Below are 20,810 nucleotides of genomic sequence, written 5' to 3'. Positions count from 1 at the left end.
AAAGGTCAGCAGTTAAAATACAAAATAAAAGGAATGGGGAAAAGATGTTCAAGGAACTTATTTGTTGAAAGGTAAAATGTGGGAAATGAAGTACTATTCCCATTAGTAAAGGCCAGCCATTATTGAACAATAATAGACTCAAGAGATGCAGGAGAGAATAAATACCCATAGGAAAGCTGATCTCATTTACTAATAAGATACATGGGTAGTAATAGGACTCTATAATTTTAAAATCATCTTGGGCTCTGGCTTTTCCATCTGATCTCCCTGTAGTTCTGAACTTTGGTCACTACTGCTATTCTACTCATATGCTTCTGTGTAAAATGTGTATTTATTGTAACTAGAGAATTCAGTTGGCTCTAGAGTACCTTGTCCAGGGACATGTGTAATAGATACAAAAAGAATATTAAAAAAGGAGAAATGATGGGAAAGATGAAGTGTCTCATTCTTTGATCAAAGTGAAATAAGAATCTCAGAACATTAAAGCAAACAGTTTGAGAGACTGAGTAATGAACATGTATCTCTCCACCTCTGCGAAAACATTTTTACAGTTGAGGTCTCAGAAAGGTAGAGGCTTGTTAAGGTCACCAACCAGGTTAATGGCAAAAGCAACTTGACGCGTTTCCTGTGGGATGTGTGTGTGTGTGTGTGTGTTGAGTTTGGGGTAGGTAGTATTTTAAAGTTGGTAAATAAGTAAAGGAGAGGTTGGAGGAATGGAGGAGATGCAAGCCATGCTGCACAACTTTCAAACAAAAAACATAATGAAAATCCAAACACTCAATTTTCTCAATGCTTCAAGTCTTTTGATTTTAAGTTCACTACTATTGCAACTGAATTTTATTCCTCAGAGAGTAACAGAGTCATCAAAGCAGTATTCTGTTCCATGAGATTTAGAGTCCTGTTCTACTTTTAGAATTCTAAACTATGTAGAAAAAAAATAGAATATCCAAAATTTTCTTGAAACACAAAAAGGATAAAGTCCACGCTTTCTTCATTTGCTTCTCATCTCGTATGCTTTATTTGTGCCTTCTTCCCACAGAACACTTGGTTGTGATAGGGAAATCCTTTCTATTACCCATTAGAGATTTGAACATGGAAGAAGGAGGTTTGGAGCAGGAGACAAGCAATGGGGACAAACTAACCATTATGGTGAAGAATCCCATTTTCAGGTACATGACCTTGCTAATGAAGTGAACAACAGGAATGCCAACAATGACTTAAGTAGAACTCTCCAAAAATCCACCCTAAATTTAACTTTTTATACAAAGCCTTCTTTTAAAATTTTCCATAACCTATTAAAACATTTTAATGAATATCATATTGAGAGGGAAAGAGACCATTATAATGAACATCCATTGTATGGGGAATTTGCATTAATAGCTGAAAAGGTTTTGGTCTCTTGCTCCTTAGCAACTGTGAGTGATTTCCTGTAAATTTTTTTTTCTTGCTTTAAGATGACCTTGTTCTTTTCCTTCCTAATTTAGAGTCCCTGAGGGGAAGGCGATCTGAGAAAATGTTTATTTAAAAAAATGTCAGTTTTATGAATGCAATTATTGTCACACTAATATTCAAAAACTAGTCCCTTTCACTCTCCATGATGTTCTGATTGGGTGGTATTGAGTTTCGGGGATTACTTTGTCCTAACAAAAACTAGACTACTAATAATGTCTAACATTTGTGGAGTGCTTATAATGTGCCAAGCACTGTTCCAAATGTCATATATGTATTAACTCATTTATACTTTATAATAACCCTGTGGGGTCAGTGGCAGTATCATCCCCATTCTACACATGAGGAAATGAGGCAGAAAGAGATTAAATAACATGCCAAAGGTCACATGTGGAAACTAAACTGTGGAAACAGGTATAAAATGGAGCAACTTGACTGTTCTTAGCCTATAAGCTAGAGGTTTCTCCTGCTGCACCAAATGTATGTTTTTTTGTCCAACCTGGCATCCTCTTCCTGGTAACTAATAGATAAAAACCAGCCTAGAATTTAACAGCTCATTGGAGTCTGTGAATTCTCAAGTCTGGAATATTAGAATATAAATGTACTCCAAGAATCATGCACTCCAAGGCCCTGTTTTACAACTGAAGATCCTGAGAACAGTTATGAAACAGACATATGAAAGAACTAAAAGTAGGACATAGAACTAGAAGGTGTACCTGAGTCTCCTAAATGCTTTCAATCTTTTCCTTCTACCATGTATTTAATTTTTGAGTACTTCAAGAGAGGGTTCCCTGGTCATATGTTTGGAAAATTATTTATTTATTTATTTTTTTATCTTTTTGCCATTTCTTGGGCTGCTCCCGCGGCATATGGAGGTTCCCAGGCTAGGGGTCTAATCAGAGCTGTAGCCACCGGCCTACACCAGAGCCACAGCAGTGTGGGATCCGAGCTGAATCTGCAACCTATACCACAGCTCACGGCAACGCCAGATCCTTAACCCACTGAGCAAGGCCAGGGATGGAACCCGCAACCTCATGGTTCCTAGCTGGATTCTCTAACCACTGAGCCACTAAGGGAACTCCTGAAAAATTTTGTACTGATACAAATAATTTCAATAAATGTTAGCTATTATATATATCAGGTAATATAGTAAGTGTTTTTATATACAGCCTTTAACTTATAATTATTATTCCTTTTATAGGTGAGAAATCTGTAATGATTTGGGTTTACTGTTACAAAAAGGTTTTCCTTCTGGTTTAATTGAGACTAAATTTTCCATCCTTTACTGTGTTATAATGGATGTTGCACTGCCCACTGAGATCCCCCTTGCAAGGACATCTGATTGGTTGATTGATTTTAGTTTTTCTAAGGGCTGCATTCTTGGCATATGCAAATTCCCAGGCTAGAGGTCAAATTGGAGTGGCAGCTGCCAGCCTACACCACAGCCACAGTAACATTGGATCTGAACTGCTCCTGCAACCTGCACCGCAGCTCATGGCAATGCCAGCTCTTTAACGCACTGAGCAAGGCTAGGCATCAAACCCACATCCTCATGGATACTAGTCTGGTTCATTACCACTGAGCCACAATAGGAACTCCCAAGGACATAAGATTTAGAGTATACTCTAAATCTAGGATGATTTCATCTGAAGATTCTTAATTAATTATACCTGTAAATTTTGTTTCCAAATAAAAGCACATTCTGGGTAGACATGAATTTAGGGAGACATCATTTAATTCACTCCATGAACAAGCAAACAAGTTATTCTCAACAGCAGACCCTCTTACTGGCATTCAGCTCTTTCTCAATAATTTCAGCCCCTCGAACCACACCCCACCCCACCCATCTCTTCCTATTGAGATCATAGTCAGTGTCCCAGAAGATCCTCTCCTCCAATGTTGTTACAACAGAACTTGGGATTTACTTCTCATTAATTTAAATCCTCCTAAAACTGGAGAATTATCAGTCAGGGTTCTACCAGAGAAACAGAGCCAAAAGGCTAACAAAGTAAGATATAAAGAAAGCTATTTCAAGGGTTGGTTTACACAGTTATGGGGGCAGCAAAATCTAAACTTTGTAGGGTAGATGAGAGAAGGTTGGTAGCTCTCAGGCTGGAGCTGGTACTGCATTCCACAGGCAGGATTTCTTCTTCAGGGAAACCGCAGTTTTCCTCTTAAAGCCTTCGGCTGTTTGGATGAGCATCCCCTCCCCCCAGATTATCAAGTATTATCTCCTTTTCTTTTTTTGTCTTTTTGCCATTTTTTGGGCTGCTCCCGCGGCAGATGGAGGTTCCCAGGCTAGGGGTCTAATCGGAGCTGTAGCCACCAGTCTACACCAGAGCCACAGCAACACGGGATCTGAGCCACATCTGCGACCTACACCACAGCTCACAGCAACGCCGGATCTCCAACCCACTGGGCAAGGGCAGGGATCGAACCTGCAACCTCATGGTTCCTAGTCGGATTTGTTAACCACTGCGCCACGACAGGAACTCCCTTGTCTCCTTTTCTTAAAGCCAACTGTCTATAGACACTGACTATATGTAAAAAAAAAAAAAAAAAAAAAAAGGCTTTCACAATAACACTCAGTGTTTGATTAAATAGCTGGGTCCTAGCACATAGTCAAGTTGACTGATATAATTACCTACCACATAAGAGGTGCTTTATTATTTTCTAAACTACTTTATCTAACTTTGGAAGGCCTTATTTGTCAATATAAGAACCAGTGGGTTTTTCTATTCGGTTATTATAGACCCAGTGGAAAATTACATTACCCATTGTGAATGTTTTTTAAAAAAATATAAATGTTTACTATTTGTACCCTAAATTGTGTTTTCTTACAGAGCTGGTAAACATAAGAATATTCTATAGTGTTCAATTTGCAAAACAAAGTCTGAGACCTACTCTATCTTTATGCAAATGAAGGTTAGCTAGACACAAAGAAATAGATCTTTCATTTCATAACCTACCCAAGCCCCCCAAACAATAAATCAGAGATTTTAGATTGCCTACCTCATGGTAGAGCTGACTCTTGATTTCTCTCTTAATTTCATTAGGCCAATAAGCAGAAAGGCCAGGGCAAGATCTCTGAGTTGTCCAACTGTCCAGTGTTAGTTCTCTTTTACCACATTCATGGTGTTGTGTAACCATAAAGTGGAAGCAAAATGGCAGAGGGCCTCATCAAAAGGAGTCTTGACAACCTCAAAGTTATTTTTAGCTGCAAAATGTTACATTTTATTCTAAGCCTGGCATTCTTCAAATCTAGGCAGAAGCAAATCTATATAGGTTTACACAGGGTATTATTGTCTTATGTGATAATTGATAATGGCAGGAGAGAATTAGGTTCTGAATGAAAATCCACTCACATATCCAGTTTACATGTCTAAAAAATTAGCCTTATTACGATTGGTAAATATTTACAAGCATAATTCAATAATGGCTCAATCCTCTTTTACAAGAAAACTAAGATAATTTTCTTAGTGGTCAGTAAAACTATGTCTTAGAAATGAACACATCAGATCATGATGACTCAGGTCCTTAATATTTTTAGATGGGAATGTTTTTTTATTTGACATAATAATAATAATAATAATAAAACCTTGAGGTCTTCAATAGGCTTGCACAAGAAAAACTTATTAACAAATTTCGGCCTATGTAATGCATCTTTCATGGTCAGGCAGCTTTGTGAAGCAAATTGAAGTCGGCTCTTGTCAGCTTGGACGTATTTTCATAATTATTATTTTGTGCCTATTGTTCCTTGTTAATCTCCATAGTTCTAAAATTTGACAGTAGTTACCTGAATAATCATATTAATTACTATCACAAGGAATATTGCTTACAGTTTAGTGTAATTGCTCTGCTCTATAATTCTCTATGAAGCCAATGGGATTTTAAATGATCAGCAGAAATGGGTTATGGAATTTAGGAGGCCTCCCAGATTGCCTTCTGTGCTTCTCTAGTCTGCAAGAACTTAACAAATTTTCATATTTGAAATTGGTCTCAATTGGTAAGCAGTCATATATGTCTAAGAATATCTAATAGTATTTATCTTCCTGACATACTTCAGCATTTCACTCAGTCATATTTTTTCCTGGAGGCTCAGATTCCTACCTTACAAAGTGCTGATTTCAGCTGTAACACCACAACAGGTTAACCATGGAGAGAAATGCACATTGTAATTGGGTGTGACAAATTCAGAAGGGAAGCTTAAAGTTTATTTGAGTGAATAGTGTCATTAAGGATAATGAATATTTTTACATAACTTTATTTGAATAATAAAGGATTCAGTGCAGTTGTTATAGAATGAATTGCTATTCTCCCCAAATTCGTAGATTGAAGCTTTAATTCTGAAGCTGATTGTATTTGGACATAGGGCCTTTAAAGAGGCAGAGGAGGTTAAATTCAGCCATGTAGCTGGACCCTAATCCAATCTGATCAGGGTCAAAGAAGAGAAAGAGATGCTAGGGATGTATGCATACAGAGAAAAGGCCAGATGGGGACTCAAGTGAGAAGGCAGCCATCCACAAGCCAAAAAGAGACACCTTAGGAGAAACCAACCATACCTACACTGGATCTTGGACTCCAGCTTCCAGAACTGTGAGAAAATGTAAGGGTTTTCTCTGGCCTCTGAAGTGCAGCAGCCCGAAGTGTCAGAGATTAAGCTGCAATGTCCACAGTCATGATTTACTGTGTCAGGTACCTTTTGTTGGCTTCTTTCCATTCTTTCTCATTTTCCGACTCCTATGCTGGTGTTCCCTGCTTGTGCTGAACACTTTACTCAGTGTCATCTTCTAGGGGAACCCAAACTAAGAGAGCCCCTTAGGGTTGATGTGAGGATTAAATGAAGTTCTAGATGAAAAGTATCTACACCATTACATGATGCCTAATGATGGCAGCTCAGTAAATGTTGATTTTTATAATGATATGGAGTCCTAACCCTACTGAGCGAACTCGGACTCTTTTTGCTCCTCTAGCCTAAAATTTGTACTGAATTCAGAATTTTCTCAGTATCTCTCTTTTCCCTGCTCATTTCTTAATAATAGCCCTTAAGAGTTTGCCACAAAAGCTGGGGGAAGAGCACATAAAGATGAACCGAGGAGCAGACATTTTTCAAAGGACTGTGTTTCTGGCACAGCGACTAGAACTAAATGTGTTAGAGTAGTTGTGCTGAGACCTTCCCACCACCTGTGAAGTGGCTCCATTTCACAAGGTTGACAGGTTACTTTTTCACTGACTCAGATTGTTTACTTTGCTGTGGAGTCAGAAATGCAATGTGGTTGGACTGGGGGTTTCTAGGAATAAAACCATTTTGCATCAGAAACCCCTAAAATATAAAAAATTTTTTTCTGATTATCCATAACAATTCATCTACTTGATTGGCACTGTACAAAGAACACAGAGTTTAGAGTCCAGAGCTCTGGACTATAACCCCAGATCTTATTACTGATTGTGTGTGCCTTGGGTAAGTCATTGAATTTCCCCTGTAGTTCTGATCAGATTACTATGTGAACATCAATGGGTACATTTAGGTATATAAAAGTTTTCTCAAAGCCCTAAAAGATTATGATGCTTTTTAAGTCAATGAATGAATTTTCATAGTACATTCATCTGCAAGTAAAAAGAGCTGGCCCAGAGTTGGAGTGTGAGACAACCATGAAAAAACTGAAGCACTAACTTGAAAATTTAAAGTTTGGTTTTTAAAGAACTCACAGAACCAGGAAGTGAATAGGATTAGACGTAAGCAAAATATTCTAAATTATGGTATGTATCATTTGAAATGGAGATTTTTAACAGTCTGGTAGGCAATTCAAGGGTCTAGTCTGAGCCATGTACTTAAGCAGTGACTCATTTGCAAAGAGCCCTGAAAGCTGCAAAGGAGAGGTGCTACATGTAATGGTACGAAATATGATACGTTGTATGGATTGTTTGACCAAAAATCAATAAGCCGCTCTTTTTTTGTACTTGCACACAGAAATACAAAAGTGAGACTGACTTGAAACCAAAGTGAAATAGACGCACCTATTTCTGTTGACCTAGATAATTAAAGAATGGGATTGACCCAAGAGCATATAGGATGAGAAGTAAATGGGCTTTTAAAGATTTTTCTTCAGTATTTGAAAACAACATCAGTCTTTTCTTATGCCCTCCCTTCAGCTGGTGAAAAATTACTAAGTGATTTTTCTAATCACCCAAACTTGAACATTTAGAGCTGGCTAAGCCAACTCCAGGGCCTTCAGGGACTATACACACATAAGATAAAAGGAAGGAGGGGTTATCTCTTGAAAGGGAGCATATACACACCCTCCCCCAACAAAACAACAGCAATATTTCATGCCCATATCTGGTGCTGTCTTTTTTTTTCTTCTGCTTTAGCATGTTCTGCTTTTATTTCAACCACCATTTTATTCAGTCACCAAAGCTTGTTGCTTCTCATTTCTTATGTCTCTCTTGAATCATTTCTTTCCATTTTATAGCAGTCACTTTAATTAAGCCCGTATCCCTCAAATTTCCAGGACACTCTCATAATTGGAATTTTGTCTTCACAAATTTTCTTGCTTTTATCAATCCAAAAATGTGTCATCAAATTAATGTTTAAATCACCCTTAAATCAAAGGCTTCTGCTCAAAAATATGTTTCCCATCTTTAACAGGCTAAAGTCCAAACTTGTTACTGGTGAATTTTTTTTTTTTTTTGCCTCCCCACAGCACGTGGAAGTTCCAGGAACAGGGATCAAACCCAAGCCACAGTAGTAACAACACTCGATCCCTAGCCTGCTGAGCCACCAGGGAACTGCATTTGTTGGTCAATTGTTGCCTAGAAGTAAACTACCTTTCCAGTTTCATGCCTCATCCTTCCTGACACTCTACCTCCCAGCCAACTAAACTCATCTTTCTTCTGGGAATACTGAACTTCCTGTTATGACTTGACTTCTATTATTGAACTCTGCTTACAATGCTCTTTTAGTGCTTCTACTTCATTTATTCAGCTCTTCCCTGATTCTAAATGCCTGATTCATAACAAAGTATCTTTTTCCAATAAGTTTTCTCTGTCTCACATGGTTTGAACTGAGTGGTCCCTTATGTGAGATGCTGTGTCATGCATTAACCTTAACCATTATTAATTACTGATAATAATAAATGTTGAATATATGCTGCATGTTTTAATTGTTGTGAATTATATTTTTGTATATCTCATATCTTTGTTTCCATATTACATCATGATCTCTGAGATTAGAGTCTATGTTTCCAGGTTACAAAAATTTATCTCTTATCTGTAAATATAGTTAAAAGTTTTACTGAATCTACTTGTAAGCACAACTATTAGGTGTTGACAGGCCCTGAAATTGTGTCATACAAACTGGTCATGTCATAGATTTGTGTTAATGAGATACACATATTTATCAGAAATTTGAAGTGGAATATTCTATTAAATTTGTTTAACGTATATTTATAGATCAAAAAGTTCTACTTTTGAATAAATACATGTAAAATATATAGTCAATCAATTTTTATTATAATAAATGAACCTATTATTTTGGATGATGAAAATTTAGTAAAAATTCACATTAAACATATGTTTCTTATGGTATCTAAAATATACTTCTATAAAGCTATTACAATTATACTATCATGTGTAAATATGATAGTTCTTAAATTTTTGTATTTAAATTATAAAAAAAATCCACTAGCCAACACTGACCAATCATTCACCCAACATTCAGCCTATCACACTCTTAAAATGTTTGTCTGATTTACAGAGTGAATATTATATGCATTGGCATTATTTTTCTTCCTTCACACCTTATCAGGCTTTTAAAAATATGCATAAAATTTATGTAGACTCCTCAAATATCTGCATATCATATTTTCTGCCATGGCCCTACTGAAAGTAACCGTGAGGAAAATGAGACCAAACTCATTTGTACGTTCATACACACATACACACATGAATATAGTTTAACATTAAAATTCGATTTGCTTTACTAGGTTTTAATTTAAGTCTGCTGTGAAGAGATCATGGCAATTTCAGACAGAGTCAAGACAAATCTAAGCTGAAGTCCTCATTTGACAAACAGCTGTATTGCAGAGCCAGCTCATTCACAACGCCACCCAATTAATGCTAAATATTTCCCTCAGTCAATACATCATTAACTTAATTCCTTTTTAATTGAACTTCCTCTGTTCCAATATCGGCACATTAAGAGTTATTATCACTCTGCCTCTGGTACAAGGCTGTTCAGAAACCTCCCATCCTTCCTACTCCCAAAGTGTAGCATCACTAATAGTGTCTCTGGCAGCTCAGACCCCATCAGTGTATTCTAAAATAACACATCACATCTCTTTATGGTCAATGTGGTAATTTACTGAAAGTAAACCTTTTCATTAACTAAATAAAACAAATACACCAGCACACACAAAGTCAGTTTTTAGTAATGCAAGACCAGAACCCACCTCTTCTAGTCCAGTATTTTCCCTGGTCTCAACTACTTTTTACCCTTTGGTACTTACAACTTTCAGTTTTTTTATGTATCTCTTCCTTAATTTAACTCCTGCCTCCCCATAACATTTTAAGTTTCAGTGCTTGAATGATGGTGCAATGAAAAATGCTAGCAAGGATTTCAAATGTTGGGTTTTCTTCTCTAATCACTCAGACTTGAAACCTCACACTCCAGATTTTTGACTTTGTTCTTTTTGCTTATGTAATCTGGCCAGCAACCCTTACCTGTATGTCTTCCTCCACAGTCAATTTGGCAGTGGTGTGAAAGTGGGGTTGGGTGGGGAGAGTGGTGAAAGGAATAAGCAAAGGAGAAAGAAGTTCTAAAAGAAATGAGGACCTTCTATTCCACTTCCCTTTCACTTGATGAAAGGTTTTCCTGGCATTTGCCTTCACATCTGGAAGTGGCAAGAAAATAATTATTCTAGTTGAACGGTTGTGTGAAGATCTAACCAAAGGTGGATCTGTTGTGGCTTACAGTTAGTGCTCCGAAAATTACAGCAGCAGACCAGGGACTGACTTTGTGCCTCAAGAACTTGATTACAGGTGTCTAATCATATTTCAGATAGCAGAATGTATTAAAGTTTTAAATTCACAAGCTCTGCTGAAGAAGGATTGAAAACATTCCTATAGAAGAAAGTATGCTTATAGAAAAATGAACAGTATATGCAACTTTATAATAACATCTCTAAGCTAAGAAGAGCATCATGTTTTATATATGTGTGTACTTATATATATCCATAAAACTTTGGAGAGATATATATAGCATTTTCCAAGTCAGAAGATGTACTGATAAAGCACAGCCAATGGCCTTCTAAAATGATTAGTATATACTGAATATAATCAACAAGAACATACTGTACAGCTTAGAGAAATCTACTCAAAATTGTGTGATAACCAAAATGGGAAATGAATCTGAAAAAAATGGGTATATGTATCATTGAATCACTTTGCTGTACATCTGAAACCAAACAACCTTGTAAATCTATACTTCAATAAAAAAATTAAAAACAACAAAAAGATACATTAGAGATTTTCTATCAAGTAATAAAATACATAATGAAAAATAGATGGTTCCATTCCTATGATAAGGAACAAATATTTTACACTGATGTATTATTTAAATGGGTGACATTGTTTTAAAAGAAAAAAACATTCCACAAATTGCAATGGCATTCACATCTAAAATCACTGGAAATTGCAGAGTTTGATTATCTAAAGAAATCAAGTACAAATGATAAAATGAATATACTTGTATTTAATTGGGATATTGTGAAGGTTAATGAAATCAAACAACCTTGAAGGGATGTAGGTGATGGTTAATACACCACATTGAATTTTTGGATTAATATTAAAAGAAAGCAACCTGATTCATTTCTGTTTATTCCAATATTCAAACCAAGTGGAACTCCTGGGAATTATTAGAGAGACAAATTAAAACAACAGATGGACTTGCAGTTGCCTGCATAAGAATGTCTTTTCACAAAACCCCCTGACAATTTCAGAGATTCTAAGGTGTTCTATTTAATTTCAAATAAAGAATACTACATTTTTTCCTCTTACCAGGCTGTCAATCTCTGAGGACCCCAAAGAAAATAATTTGAAAACATCATGAAAGTATTTTCTCGGGCCTTTTATAAGACACATCTTGTAAGATAGTTATAAGACTCACACTTTTTTAGTGATAGAAAGGAGAAAAAAAGTGTAAGCAATTTCTATCTCCTAAAGTATGAATCTCCATTTTGAGTATTAAATGGAACAGTTACTTTTATGACATAGATTTTAAAGAGAAAACACCCAATTTCCTACCATATCTTTATTTTATGTAATTAAAAGATTTGTTCTTATTTTATGGATCACTGAGTTAAATTAGCCAAACAGTGGCTGTGGTAGCACTTGACTCTGTAAAGCTCCTGCTGTTAGAGACTTAGTTCTATAGACAGGTTAATTTTATTCTGCATTGTTATCAAAGATGTTTTGGAGAAATAAATATTTAGGTCATTCACTAACCTAACTTGTATAAAATTTTTTTTTTACTTTTTGAAAGGAGATTCATGTAGACATCTAAAATATATAATGGGGGCTTTTAGTGGGGGGAAGATATCTAATTTCACAGGATTTAATTGTGCAAATTGTGCTAAAAGTTCATCTGAAGAAGACTAGGGGCTTATAAAATAAATTCTCAAAATGGGTCCTTGGGATTTCTGCTTCTTGTAATTGCAGAGTGGCTTTTTGCCGACTGACTCTTCTTCTGAGAACTAGAAAGGCTGGATTTTATTTTTTTTAAATCTGTGTGAAAGGATCAGCAAGGTAAAAAAGGGACTTAAAGGATCACAATCCCAGAAGGAATGAAATTATCCAAAGAAATGCGCCCAACATTCATCACCACTTCTCTCTTTGAGGAATTTGTTGTTTCTCAAGAGGTGACGGAAGTTGAGAAGTTGAGCAGAGCTCCAGGCAATGTTACATGACTGGGACATACAAAATTTTGAGTATATGGCCCACAAAGAAGAAGGGATTCTGGTAAACATGCTAGACTCTCAGCTGGAACTAGTGGAAGACTACATCCTAAGAGTGTGTATACACAAATGAATCAGCTCTCAGATAATTCTTGATTGGATTAAGGAAAAGCTGTCCCTAGCTTAAATGCTTACTAAAAGCAAAACTAAATGCCCTTTAGACAAATACAACATTACCACCAAATGTTTTCATAAGTAATATGGGGTACTCAGTTAAAATTTACATTTGATTAAAGAAAAAAAAAAAAAAAACTGGAGTTCCCACCATGGTGAAGTGGGTTAAGGATCTGGCATTGCCCCAGCTGTGGCATAGATTCAGTCCCTGGTCAGGGAACTTTCATATGTCACGGGTGTGGGAATAAAAGAAAAAAAACGTAAAAAGGTAGAAAAAAGTGTGTTGTAATTAGAGTCAGGGGAAAAGAAGAAAAGAGAATGAAGCAAAAGCCATATTAGAAGAGATAATGATTGGGAAATTTTTGACACTGAGGAAAGTTAGAAATGACAGTGCTAAGAAGCTGAATGTATGGAATCATATCAGGTAGCGGGACTAATATATTCTGTTAGAAAACAAGATGATGACTAGTTTTGGAGAACAGATACTGGAAGGGAACATGACAGAGGCTTATGGTTTGGGCAATAATCATTTTCCTCAGCAGGGTACTTATGATATTCAACTTGTGAAAATTCACTATACTGCACATCAAAGATAAGTGTACTTTTCTCTATGTATTCTACTCTTCAAATTAAAGTTTAAAAATGTATATTGATAATGCTAATAAGAATAATAATAAGGCTATACAAATTCCCAAGCAAGATTAGTACAATAAAAACCACCCCTAAGCAGAGCACTGTAAAAATTCTGAAAACAAAACTCAACCATATTCTGCTTACAAGACATACATCTTTAATAGCAGGACAAAGAAAGGTTGATCATATAAAGATTAAAAAAGACAGTTCGGGCCAACCCTCATCAAAAGAAAGCTTATGTAACTATACTGATATAATACAAAATAGACATCAAGGTATAAAGCATTACTAGATCCAAAGAGAGATGTTATTGATGATAAAAGCATCAATCTACTAAGAAGATATACTAATTCTAAATTTGTATGCAATCCAAAAGGTAACTTCAATTTATGGAAAAAGTTTTGCTAGGGGTTGAATCGGAGCTGTTGCTGCCGGCCTTTGCCACAGCCACAGCCATAGCAATGCCAGATCTGAGCCATATCTGTGACCTACACCACAGCTCATGGCAACGCCAGATCCTTAACCCACTGAGCAAGGCCAGGGATCAAACCCTCAACCTCATGGTTCCTAGTCGGATTCGTTTCCACTGCACCACGACGGGAACTCCTGGAAAAAGATATTTTAACAGTCTCTTTTGATAGCTGATAAAATAAGCGGACCAAAAAGTAAGTTAGACTACAGAAAATTCGCACAACACAATTGTAAAATCAATCCAAATGTCAATTTTTACATACGTAAAATAAGATAGTGCATACTATTTTTAAGTACTCATAAAATACTTACCAAAATTGATCTGGTCAAATATTACCTAGTCATTTTACAAAAGAGGAAGATAAACAAATTATCTCTGAGAGCAAGAGAAATGGAACGATGGGATCAAGATTATAATGGTAGTGACAGAACATTCATGAGAACAAACATCTGGAGTCTGGTCCTCAGTACTGCAGCCTCTTCAACTTAAATGACCAAGTCCTAAAGTATATTCTAGTAAATGCTTTGCCACTGATCTTCTGGCTGCCTAGGCAAGAAGCAGCTGCTATGAAGATTGTGCTATAGACATTAAAAGAAACAAATAAAACTCTAGTGAGTATTTTTTTTTTATTCTAACTAGTAGTAGACTGGCATCAGGTTGTAGGTAAATTCAGTACCATAAATACATTGAGCAGGGCTTTCAGGTTATCTTTGACAACATGATTAGAGTGTAATGACTCCAAAATAGCTTATCAGTGCCCATAATGTGTTCCTGCTTGACTCTACATGGTGAGTATGAATCTCCTAAACCTTAAACCTTAAGCTGCTATAATCAGGAAGAATTTGACAGTAAATAGGAGGTTTGGAGACATTTCTGCTGAGTAGTCATTGGACGAGAGTACCACTCTGCCCTGTATTTCTGTGTAAATAGGAAAAGGTATAGAACAAACATTATGCATTTTTGGTAAATGCTCTATGTATGGAATATTAACATTAACTGCAGCTGAGAGTAGTTTTGAAACTTCTATACAATTAGATTATAGCTAACATTTATTTGACACTCACCATGTGCCAGTATCTGTGTTAGATAACTTGTATATGTTACATTTAATATTCATGAGAAAATTTCAAGGTGGGTATTATTCTCCCTTTTTTAACTGATGGAGAACCTAGAATTGTGAGGGTTTTAAGTAATTTGCCCAATGTCAACATAGCTTGTCTATCTACCTTCAACATTTACCCACATTTACCTTCTACCCTGCAATCTGATACAGAAAAGTAATTAATTCAGGAGACACTACCACGAAAGTTGAGAGGAGTATGGAATACAGAAGAGCAATAACAGGTAAAACAGAACCAGGGTATTGATAAAAGTCAAACAAAACCAGAGCAGACATGGGTCTGAGATGAATCAAATGCTAGTTAGAGAAGCATGGCCTGCATTATACCAAAAGAAGTCTCAAGCTATGTTTGCCTGTTGCTCACATATTAGTGTGCAAAAGAGACCATCAAAAGAGTGTTATAAATTCAGATTTTTGATGGAGGTCCCATCATGGCTCAGTGGTTAATGAACCCAACTAGATCTATGAGGACATGGGTTTGATCCCTAGCCTTGCTCAGTTGCAGATGTGGCTCAGATCTCATGTTGCTGTGGCTGAGGTGCAGGCTGGCAGCTTACAGCTCTGATTCAGTCCCTAGCCTGGGTACCTCCATATGCTGCAGGTGTGGCCCCAAAAAGACAAAAAAAAAATTTCAGATTCTTGGGCTCCGCATTCAGAGATTGTGACTCAACATTCTTATAACAAAACTCAGGAATCTGCATTTCTACCTTGCAACACATTTTCTGACATTGAATTAAACAGTAAAATAGTCTAGTCCCAAGGCATTCAAGCCAGGTAAATAACAGAATCCATTTTACAATGTTGTAGGATAAAGACTTATTCTTGTCTGTGGGTATTATACAGACTCCAAAGACCTTTTACACCAATGCAGAGTATTAAACAGCAATAGATTTTTAGCTTATTGTTTAACCATCAATTTAATGATCCCATAAAATTTTAAAATACACCAGGCATTATCCATGGTAACTGCATCAGTTCACATTGAGCACACACAGCTTCTGCTTTGGCCAATTGCCTGTTCCAGCTTAGTGGTGGTTCTCCAGCATTAAAGTGTATTAGATTCCTACAAAAGTTATGTTTGTGGGTGTTATTGGGTTGTTTTAATGAGCTCCAGAGGTTCTAAATCAGTAGGACTGGGGTAAGGTTCAAACGGCTATATTTGTAAAAACTTTGTTGGTGACTCATTATCATCAGCCAGGTATGGAAACCACCATTCCAGATCATTTTCTGATTAGAGTTACTTCTAATTGTAGAGAGATGAATTACAAATAGCAAATTGTGCCTTTTGTTCAGCTCTGAGTATGTATTCTGCTTCAGTCTTTTCACTTTGTTGCCTCAAGGAGTCACAGATGGTGGTCTTGTCAGTCATATCAGCATAGCCAAAGATGAGATTGAGAGAGGGGAGAGAGGGAGCTGAGAAACAGAGAGGATCTCACTCCACTGACCTCTGATTCTGGTGCTCAGCTGGAAAAGTCACAAGTTATTCCTTCACTGATTTTTCTCAGGCTGTCAAATAATTTCAAGTAGAAAATCCCCCCAACTGGCTTGTATAAGTAGTAGGAACAAGAGAGTAAAGAGAGTTGGTGGAGCTGAAAAAAAGGCCATTCATCAATTCATCTGTGTTGCATACCTATAAGTGCTGGCACTGTTTCTAGCACTGGTGACACTGCAGGAAACCAGAAGACCACACCCCTACCCTCAATCGATTAAACTGATTAGGAAAATTAGAAATTAAGTAGGTGAAAAAGTGAATGACAATGATTCCAATAGTGATAACTGTTACACGGAAAATAAAATAGAATAATCTAGAAGTGAATGACTGGGATGGGATGGTGCTACTTAAATAAGGCGATGATGGGAAAGTGTGGTGAGATGTCATATGTGCAAAATCTTAAATGATGAAATGTAATTAGCCATGTGAAGAGAAAAAATGAGAGATAGAGGAAAAAAATATATATATATAACATTTCAGAGACTGGAACAGCCTTGAGCATCCTAAAACAGACAGGTGAAATGGTCAAAAAGTAAAGAAGGTCTAGATCATGGAAGGTTCTGGCAACTGACATAGGTTACACACATATATGAAAACTTGAAAAAATATAAAGGAAAATAATATTCCTAGATAGACTAAAGACCATACAGATAAAAACTTTCCTCACTTGATAAAATGATTCTAAAATTGCAAAATAAGCAAAAAATTAAGAGGAAGTTCAATGATAGAGAACTAGTCCTTCTGTGTTTTAAAATATAAAGCCTCAATACTTTGAAAAGTGTGCTACTGGAACATGAATTATTTTTCATCCGTCATATTATCAGTGGAGCAGAATAGGAAGTCAAAAAAAGATGCAAATAGATAATACAGTTTTAGAATATGACAAAGATGGCATTTCAAATCACTAGGGAACAGATGTACATCAATAAATAGTGATGGGACAACTGGATAACCATCTGGAAAACAAAGTTAGATCCATACCTCTCCCATAGTCCAGATGAATTAATTTCAAATTTTAAAAATGTATATGTTAATATGGAAATGCATGGTACAGCCACTTTAGAAATAGTTTGGCAGTCTCTTATAAGGATAAGCATACACTTACCATATGACCCAGTTATTCTATTCCTATTCTCAAGAGAAGTAAAAACATATGTTCAGATACAAAAATACGGATTTTATATGGCTTTGCTTAATTCACCAAAAACTGGATACAACCAAAATATCCTTCAACTGGTGAATGGATAAGCAAACTGTAGTGTGTTCACACTATTTTGGTATATACATACAATAGAATACTATAGAACTGTTAAAAATGAATGACAGTTACAAGTATCAAATGCATAAATATCACATATGTCATAAACATATCATATATATATAATATTGAGCAATACATAAAGTATATGAGTATGTATATGAAAATTTATAGTATATTTATGATATATAAAGTATATAATGTCCATACATATTAAATTGTGAATATCAACTACATACGTTCTTAAAGATAGATACACATATAGAGATTTTAAAGAGTTGCATAGGCTTCGAGTTCAGGTTGGTGGCTATTGGAAGGGAAAGTAAATGAATGGAATAGAGTAAGGTTCCTAGGGAGCTGTGACTCTCTTGGTAATATTGTTTAAGTTAGGTGGTGGGTACATGAATTTTTTGGAATTACCCTTTATATCTTTTTGCATGTCTGAAATAATATAAAAATAAGATTAGAAATAAAAAAAATAACATTTGAGGTTTTGCTTCAGAGAAATAGTTTCTTAAGGAGTCGAAGGGGAATAATAATCACACCTGCAGTATGGTTATATGGTGGGAATTAAATTAATTAATAAATAAAGTGTCTATAGAGTAGAATTCTGAGTGTTAACTATACTAATATTATAAGTGCTCAATAAATGTTGCCATTACAATTATTATTGCTATTATTATTTCACAATTACTACTAAAATGGGATTCATGTGAACAAAAGTCAAATCTGAGCAAAAAACCAGATCTTGTGCATATTAGGAAACATGATAAAAAAAAAACAATAATATGCTACAGTAATTTAGTTATTTGGCTGGCTGGCAACCCAAATACTTTCCTCCGTGTAAGAAATCCCCTATGATGTGAATCTTGGCTGAGTCAGTCTCCTTTAGAGTAAAAGATAACCAGAAACTTCCTTTTCCTGAACTTTGGCACCTATACTAGGTATGTGACCCGAACTGCACCAATTAGAAGTTTCCATTTAGGAAACTTCCATTTAGGATTTTGAAACTTGAATGAATAAAAGAATATGTCAAAAAGTATTAACCCAGAAAGACTGGGGATTGATACCCAAAATAAGTAATAAAATTCCCTAAAAAGTGACAAGTATTTTACACCAATTTCAAAACAAGGTCCTATAACTACTATTGTTATTGACAGATTCTTACTAAAAAATCATTGCTTACTATGTAAATTCTAGGAAGTTGAAGATTAATTAGGTGGATAGCCTACCATAAAAATTCAAAGTCTAGTTAGGAATCAAGTCATATAAATACAAGAACAACAGCAACAGGAAGCAACCACAAATTATAGTGCAATGAAGGAAGTGCTATCATAGAGGCACATATCATATCTGTATAGAAGCACAAAAAAGAAATTGAGTTCATTTGCCTGTAAGGGATTGGGGAGAAGCAGAGACAGGTTCAAGAGAGTACTGGAAATGAGGTAGGAACTCACTCCACAGTGAAAAAGAGAAAGTTATTTCAGGAAGAAGAATATTAGATGCAGAAGCATGTAGCCATGAAAAAACCTAGCACATTTAAGGAAATAGGAGTAGTTTCCCCAGCAGCCAACAGTGTTTTTACATGGAACCTACTCAAGTGTTGGGTTAATATATGACTGAGAGAATACAGGCATCAATAAAGCTAAGCTTTGGGCAAATTTTTGGTAATAGAGTAAGTCGATAATTTATCACCCGATTTGTTAGCCCATGAGCTTCATTGAGTCTAATTCACTTTTGTGCTTAGCTTTCGGGAAAATCCATAACTAATTTTTTTAGTTGTCTAAGGAATCCATTAATAAATTCTTTTTTTTTTTTTTTAGCTGCCCCAGCCAAGGATCAGATCCAAGCCACAGCGGTGAACTAACCTGAAGCTGCCGGATTGCTGGATCCTTAACCCTCTGTGCCTCGCTGAGGACTGAACCTGCATCCCAGCACTCCCAAGATGCTGTGGATCCCCGTTTCACACAGCAGGAGCTCCCATTAATAATTCTTACTTGAGCGTTTTACTGCCAATTAAAATATACCCCTACAACCTTAGCTTTACAAACAAAATTTTTCATTAATTTAATAGTTTAAATATCATAAATATGAGGTTAGCTTATTTAGCACTATCATTTTAAAACCTTAATGATTATAAGTTTAATAATTCATGTTATATTAAAAGGTAATTAACACTACAAAAACGTGATTTCTTTTTGGAGGAACTAAATATTAAATATTAAAATACAGACATGAATTTTAAATTTTTTTTGACAATTTAGATAGGAATACACAGGAGGAAAAGCTAGAGTTTATCAAATGTCCTTAAGGGTTTTACATTTTTTTATATAATAAAAATGTTTTAAAGGTAAATGGATCTAATTTTTTAGGAATAATAAAATTAAAATATATTACATTATATTTATTTGTAAGAAAATCCTGAATGGGGTCAGGGAAGACAGATTAAAAGAGTTTTATTAAGCTACCTCAATTATATTTTCCTAAAGCCTGCTTTGCAGCATCTCAACTCTGTTAGAACTGCTAATATGACCCTTTGAATTTATTAGACTGATTCTTAAATTTAAGTCCAATTACTGAAGCATTTATAGTTTCTTATTTTTCTATTATTAGGTTATTGTTAAACTTTAGTGAGTGTCTGTATGTCTCTACTTTGCTTGTTAACATTACTCTCCTTTCAGAAGAGAGAAAAATGATGCCTTATGATCAAAGATAACATAATAGCTTCAAAATATATTCTCATGTATTTATGTAGACTTCATACTCTAATGAAGTAAAGACTGTTTAAGCTATTAGCCTCATCTCTGAATTTCTAGTATTTCTCTTGCAGCTGGAGCCTAAAGCATATCCTACCTTTCTTATAATTTCACCTTTTCCATTTCTTAATCTTTCTAAATTAAATTTTACACCTGATCTCATATCACATTTTGTATATATGCAACTTCAGGCATCAACCAAATTTCAATGGTGGCCTGCTCTAATGAGACTCACTGGTCTATGGGTAATAGATGGGCTTGGAGGTTGCTTTGGTCTAAAGGACTGAGAAATTAATCATGGAGTTATTTTTCTCTTTCTCTTTTTTTCTTTTCCCCACTGGTAGCTATGTTTATGGCTTTTCTAAGCTTCCCATTGCCCTTAAATCACTTATGAGCAAACATACACCCCTCCTGAGATAATTAATCTTTCTGTTACCATAACTTTGTATCCTCCTATTCTCCTCTCATTTCATAATACATCTGTCCTTTTTGTGCTAATACCGC

General features: G+C 35.6%; 1 protein-coding gene across 1 annotated transcript in view; it reads right to left on the bottom strand.

Annotated features, from left to right (window-relative positions):
• The window catches only part of LOC102165284 (uncharacterized), a 780,066-nt gene that overhangs the window by 170,056 nt on the left and 589,200 nt on the right, over positions 1-20,810 (bottom strand). The gene's annotated exons all lie outside the window — the stretch shown is intronic.

This window comes from Sus scrofa, chromosome 1, assembly GCF_054392235.1.
Source record: "Sus scrofa isolate SSC_HxYL_T2T_F1_AM1 chromosome 1, Sscrofa_HxYL_maternal_Yorkshire_Landrace_v2.0, whole genome shotgun sequence".
NCBI lineage: Eukaryota > Metazoa > Chordata > Mammalia > Artiodactyla > Suidae > Sus > Sus scrofa.
Note: the sequence above shows the minus strand (reverse complement) of the source record. Positions and strands in the feature narration are given on the sequence as shown.